Source organism: Epinephelus lanceolatus, chromosome 17, assembly GCF_041903045.1.
Source record: "Epinephelus lanceolatus isolate andai-2023 chromosome 17, ASM4190304v1, whole genome shotgun sequence".
NCBI lineage: Eukaryota > Metazoa > Chordata > Actinopteri > Perciformes > Serranidae > Epinephelus > Epinephelus lanceolatus.
Genome location: NC_135750.1, coordinates 9,419,861 through 9,433,655, shown reverse-complemented (window position 1 = coordinate 9,433,655; position 13,795 = coordinate 9,419,861). Strand labels below are relative to the sequence as shown.

General features: G+C 39.6%; 2 long non-coding RNA genes across 9 annotated transcripts in view; one reads left to right on the top strand and one right to left on the bottom strand.

Moving 5' to 3' along the window:
- Window positions 1-7,763, top strand: part of LOC117248489 (uncharacterized) — a 71,408-nt gene extending 63,645 nt beyond the window's left edge. For 5 of the 8 annotated variants that reach the window (XR_013487933.1, XR_004500920.2, XR_013487934.1 and 2 more), the window contains 4 exons: window positions 2,892-3,365; window positions 4,277-4,349; window positions 5,913-6,035; window positions 6,152-7,763. This is a non-coding gene — a long non-coding RNA (uncharacterized LOC117248489). The remainder of the gene's footprint in view (window positions 1-2,891; window positions 3,366-4,276; window positions 4,350-5,912; window positions 6,036-6,151) is intronic. The other 3 variants (XR_013487935.1, XR_013487932.1, XR_013487937.1) reach the window with 3 other exon arrangements.
- The window catches only part of LOC117248488 (uncharacterized), a 115,512-nt gene that overhangs the window by 8,052 nt on the left and 93,665 nt on the right, over window positions 1-13,795 (bottom strand). Inside the window, exon 3 of the long non-coding RNA XR_004500919.2 lies at window positions 10,639-10,751. This is a non-coding gene — a long non-coding RNA (uncharacterized LOC117248488). The remainder of the gene's footprint in view (window positions 1-10,638; window positions 10,752-13,795) is intronic.

Here is a 13,795-nt window from a genome sequence, read left to right as displayed (position 1 = left end):
AATGGTTTAATGGCTCAAAAATAGACCGGAATTACATCATAGGATGAAAATGATCCCCAGAAACAGAGTTATCTTGTGAAACACCCTGATATATCCTCATATGCACACCCATCTTTATTAAGACAAATCTCTCTGGTTATCTACTGACTGACAGGCTCTTCTCCTGAGGATGGATGTCTTAAAGTCCCAAAGGTGGACACTGTGATTAAAGACCTTGTAAAAAAGTACAAAAAAGATAAATTACAGTCTTCCATTTATAACCCTGCAGCCTCTTTCCTCACGTCGTAGCCATTACACCGACCACGGGCCAGATGGGTTGAAATTTCTCAGCTTCAGTGACGCTGTTAATCATTCTGTTAAAAGCTGAGGAGATGAATTAGTCGGTTGCCCTTTTTAAGTGGAGCACCACTTAGTTTCAGACTCATCGTATCGCTGTCAAAAGATGTTTCAGTCCCACATCGAGTCAATTTCAGTACAGGTGTTAGATATTGCTGTGTCAACACTGCAGTAAGTCAGATTCTCAGGGCATGAAACACATTTCAGAAATCAGTTCTGAAACACCACTGCTGATTTATGACAAATCCAAAGGCCCAAAAGCTCAGCATAGAAACACCTGCAGCAACATTTGACTTCAAATCAGCTTCTCTTCACCAGTACAACTGTCTTCATACAGGACGGTCAAGATAAATGGATCAAACAGGGGTGTTATTTCACTCCAGCGATCCTTTCTCTCAGGACAAAGACGTATAACTATGATGAATAATTTACTGAGGGGACAAGACCAGATTAACCAGTCTGATAAATGACTCGGTGCTTTGTCTTCCCTGCCTGATAAAGTGGATCTGCATTTAGCTCTCTCGGGGCAGCTTTAAATACTGCAGAGTACATTTGTTGTGGGGAAAAAAGTGACAGGGTGCTTTAAAAGCTGGTAGCAACAGCAGCTCCTCTCTAACTACGCCCACCTTCGTGTAGAAGTGGATTCAATTAGAGAAATTACAAAACTCTGAAAGTTTATTTAACGAAAAATGTAGATTTCCCTGTACAGAGGCTATTAGGACACCTACATTCTGTCAGAGAAATATTCTGCTAACAGTTTTAAACATGACCGAAATAAAATTGGGGTAATGATCAAAGGTTTGATATTTATGAAGATGACTGTTTGGTGGGTTGACATATTTGAGTTACAGGGTAAAGTCATCTATTAACAACCGAAAACATTCACATTAAATTGTTAAAAACGCCAATTTTAATTTTATTTATAAAGCCCAATATCACAAATCACAATTTGCCTCAGAGGGCTTTATAGCATACGACATCCCTCTGACCGTGGGACTCGGATAAGCGGATTAGGGAAAAACTCTCCCCTCCAAAAATGGTAGAAATCTCAGGAAAAACAACTGAGGAGGGATCCCTCTTTCAGGATGGACAGACGTGCAATAGATGTCGTGTGTACAGAACAGATCGACATGATAAATTTACGGTAATCCATACGACAAAATGATACATAAAGAAAGGGAGAGACAGCAAAGACATTTACACAGACTGTACAAATCATTTTTTTTCCCCAGAGCTGTGTTAATGTTGTATTTTAATTGGCAGAACGTTTGAGAAAAAAGCATGAAAACTTTGTTATTCTAATTTGGTTGAATCAACACATCCCTCAAAGATCATTACTCCATTGCTGATCGAGCAGTCTCCAAAAAATTGTGTCACATCTGGGTAGCAATCTTTTAACAAATTAAATTAATGAAATTAGATTTAAAAAAAAACTCATTTTCTATCAGCTGAGTTGATTGCATTAGTGTTAATATGGGATTTTATTTAGAAACATTTTGCTCCAGTTCTTTTCCCCAGATGATATATATATATATATATATATATATATATATATATATATATATATATATATATATATATATATATATATATATATATATATATATATATATATATATATATATATATATTTTTCACAATTCCCAATATCAAAGAATAACAAAGTGGAGGTTGCTATCAACAGTTCTCCCTTACAGTGTGAAAAATATGACATTTATGCAAAAGAAGAAGAAAAAGAACTAATAAAAACACTTAAGTATATAGAAACAGCGGAAATAAAAGACAGTCTGTCCCCTTTAGTTTCAGCTGGGCCTCTGGAGGCCCGAGGACTCAAAGTACGTCCTGGCGTGTACGGCGCTAAAAGGAGAGATACAGCTGGGAGAGAGACCATGAAGAGCCTTAAAAGTAATAGGTGAAATTTTAAAATCTGTTTAAAAACATACTGGGAGCCAGTGTGAAGAGGCTGAAACTGGAGTGATGTGATCACGTCTTTTGGTTTTGGTTAAAAGTCTCACAGAGTCGATTAATAGATTTTTGAGATATATTCAAATTAAAACTGTGTTATGAAACTCCTTTGTGACACATGCTCACTATGCACAGCCGGTAAGTGTGAATACAAATCGCAATTTGGTTGAAGATCAGAGGTGACGCCATGGGATTTCTCCACTTAATGAATCAGTCTATTCATCATTGGCGTGAGTAAATGAACCAGTTTGATGGATGAGCGGACGTTCTGTCTTGTCGTCTCTTTTGATAAAGTGGAAACCTGCATCAGGTTTAAGAGTACTTAGCACCAGCTGTATGTATTGGCTGGAGATCAGAGGTGAAGGCGAGGGACATGTGCAGCCGATAAGTCATTCAAGTGACAATCCTCTTTTTCACAGTACTTTAACTGGGTGCTACAGTAATGCTAATAGTAAACTACATACATGTAGTTAAAACAAAACAAAATTTTAATTAGTTTAATGACAAAACTGGCAAATGGTTTGTTCATATTAAAAAGCTGCTACTGTATGACTTATTTAATATCACACTGACACTTTGTTTGATATCAGAGCTCAGCGAGACCCATTTGAATGCAGCCTGGAACGTGTGGGACTTACAGTGAGGACGGCAGAGGAGATACTTGCACACCAATGTTTTGTAGAGAGCCACAAAAAGTGAGTAAAAACAGCTGCTGATTTTCATCATTCATATACTTTTTTTGCACTTTGAGCACCTTTTCTGTGCACATATGTCTCAAATAAATACTATTTTTGCATGTGGACTTTTTTGCATCTTTCTATTCAGTTACATTGGTTTGCAGGTTTCTCCTCTGCCGTCCTTTCTCGTTCATCTATTGCACAGACACACCCAAGTAGGCGCAGTTTCACAGCAGCCCTCGGACCTACCTTGAGGACACTGACAAAACAAATCAACATTTAAAACTGACTTACTGATCCTTTGTGATCAAAAGGAGAAGAAGCCGCCTACAGGGAAACCACAGAGAACATTTAACACGGTCCGTTCATCAAAGGTTTAAGACTACAGTAAGTTACCAGTGTTTTTGAATGCAGTGTGTGGAAATAATCGTCACGCATCTTGGAGGGGGAAACTGATTTAGGTTAGGATTTTTTTTTTTTTATGATTTACATTTTCTTTGGTTTAGTGATTCACATTTTTTTTTAATCTAAATACAATACTAGCATGTCCATTGAAAGAGATTTTGGTCGCTCTAATAGCTACTGATCCTGAATGGAAACAATTACAACTTGGAGGCTGATGTTCGCATTTCTCCCTCACTCGTCTGCTCAATATTAGTCTGAAAAATATGACATTAATGTAGCATTAGAATGAACACAATACACAAGCCTCTCTGTCTTCTGTACCAGTAATATTCAAATGGCAATTAGCATGCAGCAACTTTCGAAGCTAATGCATCCTGTAATGCAACTCCAGTGGAAGAGTCGGAGGAAATCACTGTCAGTTTTCATCTTAGGAAATAACTGAACTGCAGTCTTGCTGGATTTTCCAAAATATGTTCCATGTATCTGCCGAAAACAAATAAATTTGACAGCTTTTACTTCATTGATACACGTCATGCAATTTTACTGTGTTAGAAATGTTCGATTCCTCCCACGTCCCTTCTGATTTGTCTCACAAAGCAACCAGTGACTATAAGGACAGGTGTAAATAATAAATTTATCATGGCTGAATTCCATTTATAGCTGTGCCAGTTTCAGGGTCACACCGTTTTTCCCAAATATTTTGCTTTGAAAATATCTATTGTACATACATGCATGTGAGTGTTGTGTTAGGATAGATTTAAAAAAAAAAGTGAAGCTGTGATACAAGGTGGACGAACTCAGCAGAGCAAACTAATGACTTTAGAGTCGCAGTGAGTGATTTAATCTCCGTTGACTCCCATTTAATCTTCTCTTTCTTTTACATTTCACGGTAGAAGGAGCTCATTTGCTGACTGGGGAGATGGATGTGGAGATAAAGTGGCTGAGGCGGAGACCCGAATGAGAGAGGTGGGACATTTACCAGAAAATGTGATCTGCTTACATGCACACACACACACACATACACACAGCTGTCAAAACAAGTCAAGTCATAAAGGCTCTTTTGCACAAGAGTTTTAGGAGAGAAAATTTGACATCTGCTGCTGCTTTTGTGCTTGGTGTGTGAGTGTGAGTGTGTGTGTGTGTGTGTGTGTGTGTTTGACCAAGTGGCCGTGTCTGCACTGAGCACAGGGCAGTTGAATGGAAACATGCTGCACTCTCAGTTTCCACTCACACATAAATGCACACAGGCTCTCACACACACCCACACTAAAAAAAAAAAAAAATTAAATCATGTCGCTGTCAGACAAAAAGCTTTGAGAGGTCTGCATTCAGTCTTCTTTTTTAAATTTAAAGAATAAAACCACAGCATTGACCAATCCTAGCAGACTGGTCTCTGCATTACATCTTTGTAAAGCTGCTGCTACCTGCTGCATTCACTGACTGTGGAAGGCGGTCCTATCCTCAGATGACTTTAATCTGGTCTGGCAACTCATTCGACATTACATGAAACAACCTTCCATGAACGATAAATTATTATTAATTTAGATTCATGTTTTTCCCTCCTCACACATTGCAGAAGTTCAAGAGGGCTGCAGATTTCTGGAAGAAAGTTTAAGAGATTCTGTCAAACATACTGTGCATTGTAATTCCTTATTACATTTTGGGTAATTTGCTTATTTCAGTCCTTGCTGAGTTAGTTGAGAAGCTCAATGCCACTCTCATGTCTGTATGGTAAATATGTTACCAGCAGCTGGTTAGCTTAGCTTAGCATAAAAACTGGAAAAAGGGGGAAACGGCCTCATTGATGTTTGTTTAATCCGTACAAAAAGTACTGTAAACGGTAAAAACAATAATTTGTTGTTTAATGCAGCAAGTCCTTCCACTTGCATTACAAAATATGATCCACGTCAGTGCTCTTTAAAACAACATGAAACATTGATCTGACGCCCCCATCAGCAAGATCATATCACTTCAACTGTTACAAATCACCAGTGAAAAAAATCTGTTTCATGCTGTGACAACACCATGGGACTGGTTTCGTTATGTTTAGGCACAAACGTGACTTTGTTAGGGTTTGCGTTGAAATCAGTACATGGTTAGGAAGCCATAATGTTTGGGGTTACAATTGTGTGCTGCAGGAATGAGTCCCAAAACCTGGAGACAAGTTAGCATCTTTGCACCTCTGGTTCCCTGATCTTGAAGTCGATGAGTTTTTTGAATGGGTTTTTAGTTAGATGTCTGAAATGAGGTCTGTGATTGACACAAGCTTTAAGAGATTTTCATAATTTGTGCAACGTGAAATATATCAGTAAATACCCAGCTCATGAAGTTCAAAGCTTTTACATGTCTCAAGAAGGCAGTTACAAAGAGGTGGCTAAATGAGACTGCAGAGGCTGTTGTGGACATTAAACATTATAACGCCAAACACGGAAACTCATCTACTCACTCGTCTGCCTTTACAGCCTCGTTGTCTGTACACTCACACTTGCAAACTATTTTAAGTCAAACTTAACTGCTTTTATTTGATAGGACAGCTATGGAGTGAAAGGGGGAGAGAAGGAGGATGACATGCAGCAAAGGGCCGTGGATTAGAATTGAGCCTACAGCCGCTGCAGCAAGGACACAGCCTTTGTACATGGGCTGCTTTACGAGGTGACGTAGTGGGCGCCTCAGTAATTTCTAATTGTAGTTAAGGTGTAAGGTTTGTGTGGTGGAGTTCATTGATAGCCTAACAGTTGTTTTTTTCCCCCTCTGTCTACTGCATTTAGGCTTCCATTAATGAAGATCTGACTCCCTTTCTGTTCTCTCTCTACCACAACTGTCAGCCTCATCCCAGACGAGGATGACAGAGAATACAGAGCACTGATCCAGGGCTGGAATCCAGTTCAGTGCAGGAAAACCCAAAAAGCTGGTGGTCTTCGTGACGGCTGACAGTAGGAGACTTAACACACTGATAGCTCTGTCCTGGGATGCTCCCTCGACCTGATGGAGGTGGTGGAGAATGAAAGCCAAGCCAACCTCTGTTATAGACAACATGTCCTACCCCATGCAGGACACTGACAGCACCGGGCAGCTCTTTCACTGACAGGAGAGATAATGCAGGTCTGCCCTTCCTGCTGCTGTCAGACGACACAACCAACACTGCTCCCAGTGGACCACACATACGAAAACTGTGGACAATCAGTCATCACTCATGTGCAAAATCTGCATCTGTGTATACCAACTGTGAATTATCTATACTTGGTGCATGCAATAATGTAAATACTGCCACTGTCTGTTTATCATTATATGTTGCTTTTAATTTGTGCTGCTTACAATGAATCACTCAGGTGCAGAATCAGTATTGTTAAACTGTGCAATATCTGTATTTCCATCCGGTCAATGATGTAAAATCAGCCACAGTCCGTCTCTTTATTATATTCAGCTTCTTTTTGATGCTTCCTTATTATATTGCTTTGTGTTTTTACACTGTTTGCTGATCACACTGCTCTGTTTTTGTACACTTTACTTATTTAACGTACTTATATACTGCTTTGTATTTTTTTCTGATGCTTCCTGTTTGCACTCTGTCCCTTTGCTGCAAATTTCCCCGCTGTGGGACGAATTAAGGATTATCTTATCTGATTATCTGTCTGAACAAATCATGCAGCACTCTTATTGCAGCTTCATTGAAAGGGGGCACATGTCTCCCACTATTTGTTCTCCCATCCATCCTCTCCACCCCTGCCCTTTAACATCACACATTACTTTAGCCTTTAAATAAATCAGACTGTACAACACTTGTCAAGGTAGGGACGAGCTTGATTTATATTTTCTGGAAAGCCAGTATTTTTAAGTGAGAAGATTTTCATCTGAAGGCAACAGTTGATTACATTTAGTGGCTTTGTTTACACGCCTGCAGTAACACCATAACTGCTGAGAGTCTGAGTAAGAGTAAATGTGCTAATTATCCTCTTACGTTTGACATGTTGTCCTTGCAAGTTTTCCAACAAACTGACACACAAAACACGAGCTGCTGTAATTAAACGCATGAGCAAATTGCTCACAATTAAATTACTGTGATTTGACCAGTCTTAACCCGTCTGCACGTTCGTCAGAGTGCGCCAGATACTGGAGGTTACTGTGATAACACTGAACTCCAGCTGATGCAATAATCACAGTTGTATAATCAGTGTGAGGTTTATGTGCGTCCTGCAAGCTGCTGGGAGAGGTTTGCCTACAGGGTTGCCAGGTTTGCCAGAAAGGGATTTCTTGGTTAAGGTTAGGAAAAAATTGTGGTTTGGGCTAAAATGAACAAATTTTTCTGGCAGAAAGCCCTCCAGGAAAACTTCTCCCATGTGTATCCTCCAACCACATTTTTTCCCTTGTAACCTTGATAAAAGTCCCAGTTTTACTCTCTTAATGCAATGTCACTCCACCCTCATCTGTACTTTCTCTAAATGCTTTGTCAGCTCCTGTTAGCAGCTGCTTTATAGCTCTTGGCATTGCTTCTGTTGCCAGGCAGTCTCTGTCTGTGATGTATAAAGCACCAAACGCACATTTACATACACATTCACACCCATACTTTACACACACGGTGACGTATGAGCTTCTGGTGTTGACACTAGCATTTCTGCCCTGTCTGACGCCATGACACTTATATTATTGATCATTAGGACCCTGTGATGAATGAATGGACTCCACTTTAGCTAATTAATCTGCGCTGCTGCAGCTGTACTCACTGTCAGTCAGCCGGCATTAGAGTGTCGGCTGAACAGCTAAAATCTAAACGTAGATGAGAGAGGATAACTGAAGGAGAAAAGAAGAGTGCGCAACAGTTGCCAGAAGAAAGTGGTGGCGTTTCTGCAAACCACGAATATATTATATTTGCACATAAGTACAGATTCTCAGGTGAACAGTCAGTCTGTTTGGAAGCTGATTCCTGAAGGAAAAAATTAAAAGCGATAAGGAACAAAGCCAAAGTGTCTCTGGACTGATAGCTCAGGCTGTTAGACAACTGGTTGGAGGACCTAAGACTGTGGGTTTGATCCTTATCAAGGTAAAGTGAATTGAATTTTAAAGGCTGCTGTCCAATGGAGAAAGAGAAAGGCACCATGAAACACAGCTGAAGTGTGAACTCCTATAGCTCAGGCTGTTAAAGAGCTGCTTGGAGAGTAAAAGGTTGAAAGCTTGAGCCTTATTCATGGCAGGTGAATTTTAAAGGCTACTGTCCAAATGAAAAGGATAAATGCACCCGGAGAAAAGGTCCCAGTGTGAAGGGTGTTGGTGGCGTGGTGGGATTGACCGTGGCAATAAGGTGCCAATGGCCCAGAGTGTGGGTTCGAATCCTGCCCGTTGCCAGTGCCTGGAGCAATCTCGCAGTAGCGGGGGGTTGAGGGGGCTGTGTCTCCCCCCGAGTTTCTCAGAGGTAAAAACAGGGGGTTATGCAACAAAAACTTTATTGAACTCCCAACTAAAGCTAGATTTATGGTTGTGCGGTGGTGTGTATGTGTCACTCTGCAGTTACACCTCCAAAACACTAGTCGGCAGCAGAGGTTTCTGTGAAGTGCTGTAAAGATTAGTTGATTCAAACACACATTAAACATGGCTTAATAGAGACAATTTCAAACACAAGTACACAAATCAGCTTCACTATAACTCACAAAGTTCACTGACAAAACAACCGTCTTATACAAAACATGTTTTCCAAACAAATACAACATGCTAACGTTATTAGCGCATGCTTATGGCCTTTTACATGGTATAAATTAGCCTAGCAGCTAGCAATCTTTTCCTCTACTCATATGAAGCCAGGGACAACAGCAACATTTGACAAAGGTAACGTTACAAAATTCAGCTCCATTACAACTCACAAGGTTCACTGACAAAACAACTGTCTTATACTAAACACGTTTTCCAAACAAATACAACAAGCTAACGTTATTAGCACAAGCCTATGGCATTTCACATTGTATAAATTAGCCTAGCGACGAGCAGAGATTTCCTCTGCTCATATGAAGCCAGGATAAATCACACACAAGACTTAAAATGCTATTTAGTGGAGGCTTTATTGTCTTCACAATTTATTGTTTCTTATCTGTGAAACTAAAGTAAATAAAAGCTTTGTTTCCACTGAGGGAAATGGTTTCAGCTTACAGAAACAGACAGGAGGTCTGCGTCACCGCGACACTTAGTTACAATTCTGGGGAGGTCCACGTCAGGCTACGCCGTAGGTTAGGCATACAGTATTAATTAACTTTAAGGGCGGAAGAGTGAAGTAGTACAGAATGGCAAAAGTGAGTGTAAAACCCTTCAGAAAAAGAATCTAGAGATTCTTGAGAGAAGACTTGCAACTAAGTCGAAGGGAAGGGAGGGAGAAGAAAATCAATTAAGAGTAATTTGCAGCAAAAAGGGAGTATTTGAGACTTCAAGATGCTACAGAAACTACTGTCTCAATTATGTTATTATCAACCCTGCTCCATACTCTTTCTAGTATGCTGTAAATTACTCTTAATTGATTTTCTGTTTTTTTCTACCTTCCCTTCAACTTAGTTGCAAGTCTCTAGATTCTTTTTCTGAAGGGTTTTACTCTCACTTTTGCCATACTGTACTACCTCACTCTTGCGCCCTTACTTCCAAGTTTCCAGATTATTTTTGCCTTTCGATTTTCCATTTAAACATCAGCCAGCTGTGGTGTTTTGTTGCATAACCCTGTTTGTAAAAACCACAGTATAAGTTGAAAACTTTTAAAGAACTCAGAGCATAGTATGCAGACAAAGTCATAGTGTGTGATTTTGGATGCCGACTGTGTGATGGATTTTTTTTATACTCTAACTGATTTTTAGATCTAGGCTTTCTAGATTTAGGTTATGACTAAGTGTCACCCACTTGACAGAGCTATTGAAATGATCATGACCTTTAATATTGACTGATTAAAAAAAAACCACAAAAAGAGAACTTGAGCAAAGCTGTTGCTGAAGAAATGGCATCAGTGTGGGTTGGACAATTCTCACCAAGAGCTAGAAACAAGCAGGCAACTGCAGAATTAAGGTAATGTCACGTAGGCTTGTAAACCACATTCACTGCAGGTTTGGGGCACTCCATGTTTTCGAGTGTTCAGGTCTCTTACTACTGCTATCATGTAAAACATCTGACTCCATCTCACACTACTGACGCACAACTGAAACAACAGAAATAGTTAGATTTTGTCTGATAAACATGTTTGATACTGTCAACAAGACACTGATCAGTGGTTTACAAATTTGTAAACTCCTACCGGATGAGCTTTGCTGAGGTGGTTTCCCCACCGGTTGTCAGGATGGGTGAATGTGGTGGAAACCAGCCAGATAGTCCTGTGGTGAGACGGTTTCTCAATCCTGTGCCTGGGCTCTGTAAAGGAAGCAAAAATCCCCATTTTAACAAGCCATTTAGCCTTTTTTTTTCAAACAAGCAAATACATATCCATATAGAGTGTACACATTTACCTCTTGGTTCAAGATAGTATCTTTTTAAATAAGTCTGATTGCATTTGCTTTTGCGCATACACAGACACAGTGTGCAGTTGAATCAAAGCCCTACAGCAGCACTGAGCAGCATGATACAGACACCTATAATTCTACGTACAAATAATGACAGCACACCTGTTTAATCTTATTGGACATAACATGTGTTTGTATTACCCTTCATCCGACATTGATAATGTTCTGTAACAGGACTGAAGCATCCACTGTGTTACATTCAGCCATTGGCAAGTTTAAGGCTTCAAAGAAAATGTTGCTCTCTTTGATATTATAATTTTCTTCGGCGCAATATGATATCACCATCTTTTCGGCTGACTCATGACTAGCTCCATACACACACACACACACACACACACACACACACACACACACAGCACACTCTTATTGAGAAATACCCGTTTCCGTACGGAAATAGCTGCGTGCATTTTTTAATGTTCATACGCAACCAGTTATATAACTGAGAACCACTGCTAATCTGAGTTTACAGGCAAAAAAATTTAACGTTTTCTCACGGTGAACTGGACTGACCCAGTTTCCACCCCTGCAGAACTTTTCTAACTTAAATACCAAGATGCCCTCAGTGCTGGAATCAATCTCACGTGTAGTGAAACCACTGAAAGATTCTGGATGACTACATCTTGTTTCACAATTAAGTGAAACATACATGTCAGATACGTCTGTAGGTGTTCAGCAGCATGTGTGTAGATCCAATTATATACTATATCGAAGTAAAAAATCCAGCAACCAAAGCTATAGTACATTTTTTTATTTCAGTAAACCAGAAATGTTTCGAATTTTTGAATCTCTAAATTTTTAAAAATCTAAAACAGGTCAAGATAATGTTTTCTCATCCAAGTAATTCCTGACAAAACAGATCTCGTTCTCTATGGCTGTTCAGTAATCTCGCAATAAGGCAATTGCTGGCAAATGTATCTGAATCTGCACTACGTGACCTCTGGCATCACTTTGAAAACTGTAAACAGGTATTCAACAAACAGGGTTAAAAAGTATGAACTGAGACAAACACATCTGTTAAACTTTATGCCGTGAAATGCGTGAAATTTTTTAAATGACGTAAAATAAATTTCACAAATTTCCCACTCCCACAGAGTTTAACCCTTCTAACCTCTCTACATGTTTCAAGGCCAGGAGAACTCTGGTTTTAGAGTCTGTGTCAAAGTGAAGTTTTTTTTTTTTCTTTAAGTGGTGTTTCTCACACTGAAGCTCACTCATCATTCACATTTGACACATGAGGCAATGTCTGAAAAGCGTCCCACACACAGCAGACAGATGCAAAGAGCCCTTTGTGTGGGCAGCGATTTAACTAAAGCTGAAGGCTGTTAGTGTGTATGTGTATGAGTGTGTGTGTGTGTATGTGTGTGTGTGTATGAGAGAGAGAGACAGATACAGAGAAGGTGAAAGAAGATCTGATGTGGGTGGTCAACTTTTAGTCTGTCACATCTCTTATCTTTAATTTTTTAAAAGATATTTATTCAAATTCATTTCGGTGTTATTTATATCCTTTCAAACACTTTTCATCTCCAGCGTGCAGCTCGGATGTTGTGCTGCTGCAGTGACACAATTCTCCCTCAAGGATTCACAATATAAAAAAAAAAACTATGGACTCACTGTCGCTGCAGTACAGTACAATTTTGGCTGCCATCCTGCCTTACATCTTTATACTAGCATACGGAGCTGTTCAGTGGTCACACCGAGATTTTTGTTTTACGTTACCTCACAATATCTTGCGTTCCCTTGCAATATTTTCGCTGCAGTGGATAAAATGAAAATGACAGTGGCTGAGAACTTCGCACGCTCGTTATGCTGCATCTGTAACCTACAGGAGCCCACAAGCACGCAGTGTCAATAAATGAGCTTCGTGTTGGCCACTGTGATCTAAGAATTAGTTTAAGTTCACTAGATGTATAACTGTCTATTGAGCAGTTGTACTTTATTAGCATACTTAAAGCTCAGCTCAAAGTAAAATAAATTATCTGCTCCATACTGGGGCACTAAAAGTATTGTGAGGTTACACAAAACATATCACAAGGGGGAAAGCAAACAAAAAAAATCTTGCTGTGACCCTTGGCAGGCTCCGTACTATCGCACATTTTGCACTGGAGCATTACAAGTTCCAAGTTGTTTCCATTTAAGATAAGATAGACCTTTATTGATTCCACAATTGAGAAATTCCAGTGTTACAGCAGTCAAGGGGAAAGAGTCAGATTAAAGATTTCAAAATTTAAAAACTTAAAAACTAGGCATGCAAAAAAAGTACAAAAAATACAAGAAACAGCAATAAATGATAATAATAATAATGAGCAGTGGATAAAAAGTGAGCAATGGATTAAGCTGACTGTCTGCGGAATTTATTGTACTTTATGTTCATTCTTAGATCCCTATTACGCCCCTGTTATATCCACACACGTGTCCCCAGTGTCTCGCTCTCTCTTAAGTTCCCTGTACATTTTGTACCTGCAAAAACATATTTACTGTAGTGCACTGTAATAAACTAGGCTTGAATTTCAAGTTTTCTTCTTCCTTTCCATCTCATTCTTCCGCTCTCGTTCTGTTTCTTCCCACGCTGTTGTGGACAGACAGTCAGCTGATGAAACAACAGTGCCTGGGGGGTCACTGTCTGCATCAGCACGCACTCTTTGTCACAGCTTTCCTACCAGGGACCTTGCATCTGAATAACTTTAACCTGAACTGTCATGAAACTTAACTTTATCCTCAATTAAACTTCAACCTAAACGTGAGATCTTATACTAAATTTACCCCATGATGACAGAGCAAAGACGGCAACGCTAAATCATAGTTCATGCATACTGTAAAGGTGTGAAGCGACAGTGTGTTTTCACAGTGCTGCAGGGCGAGTCAGGTTGACTCAAGATGACGGAGAAAGAGAGGAAA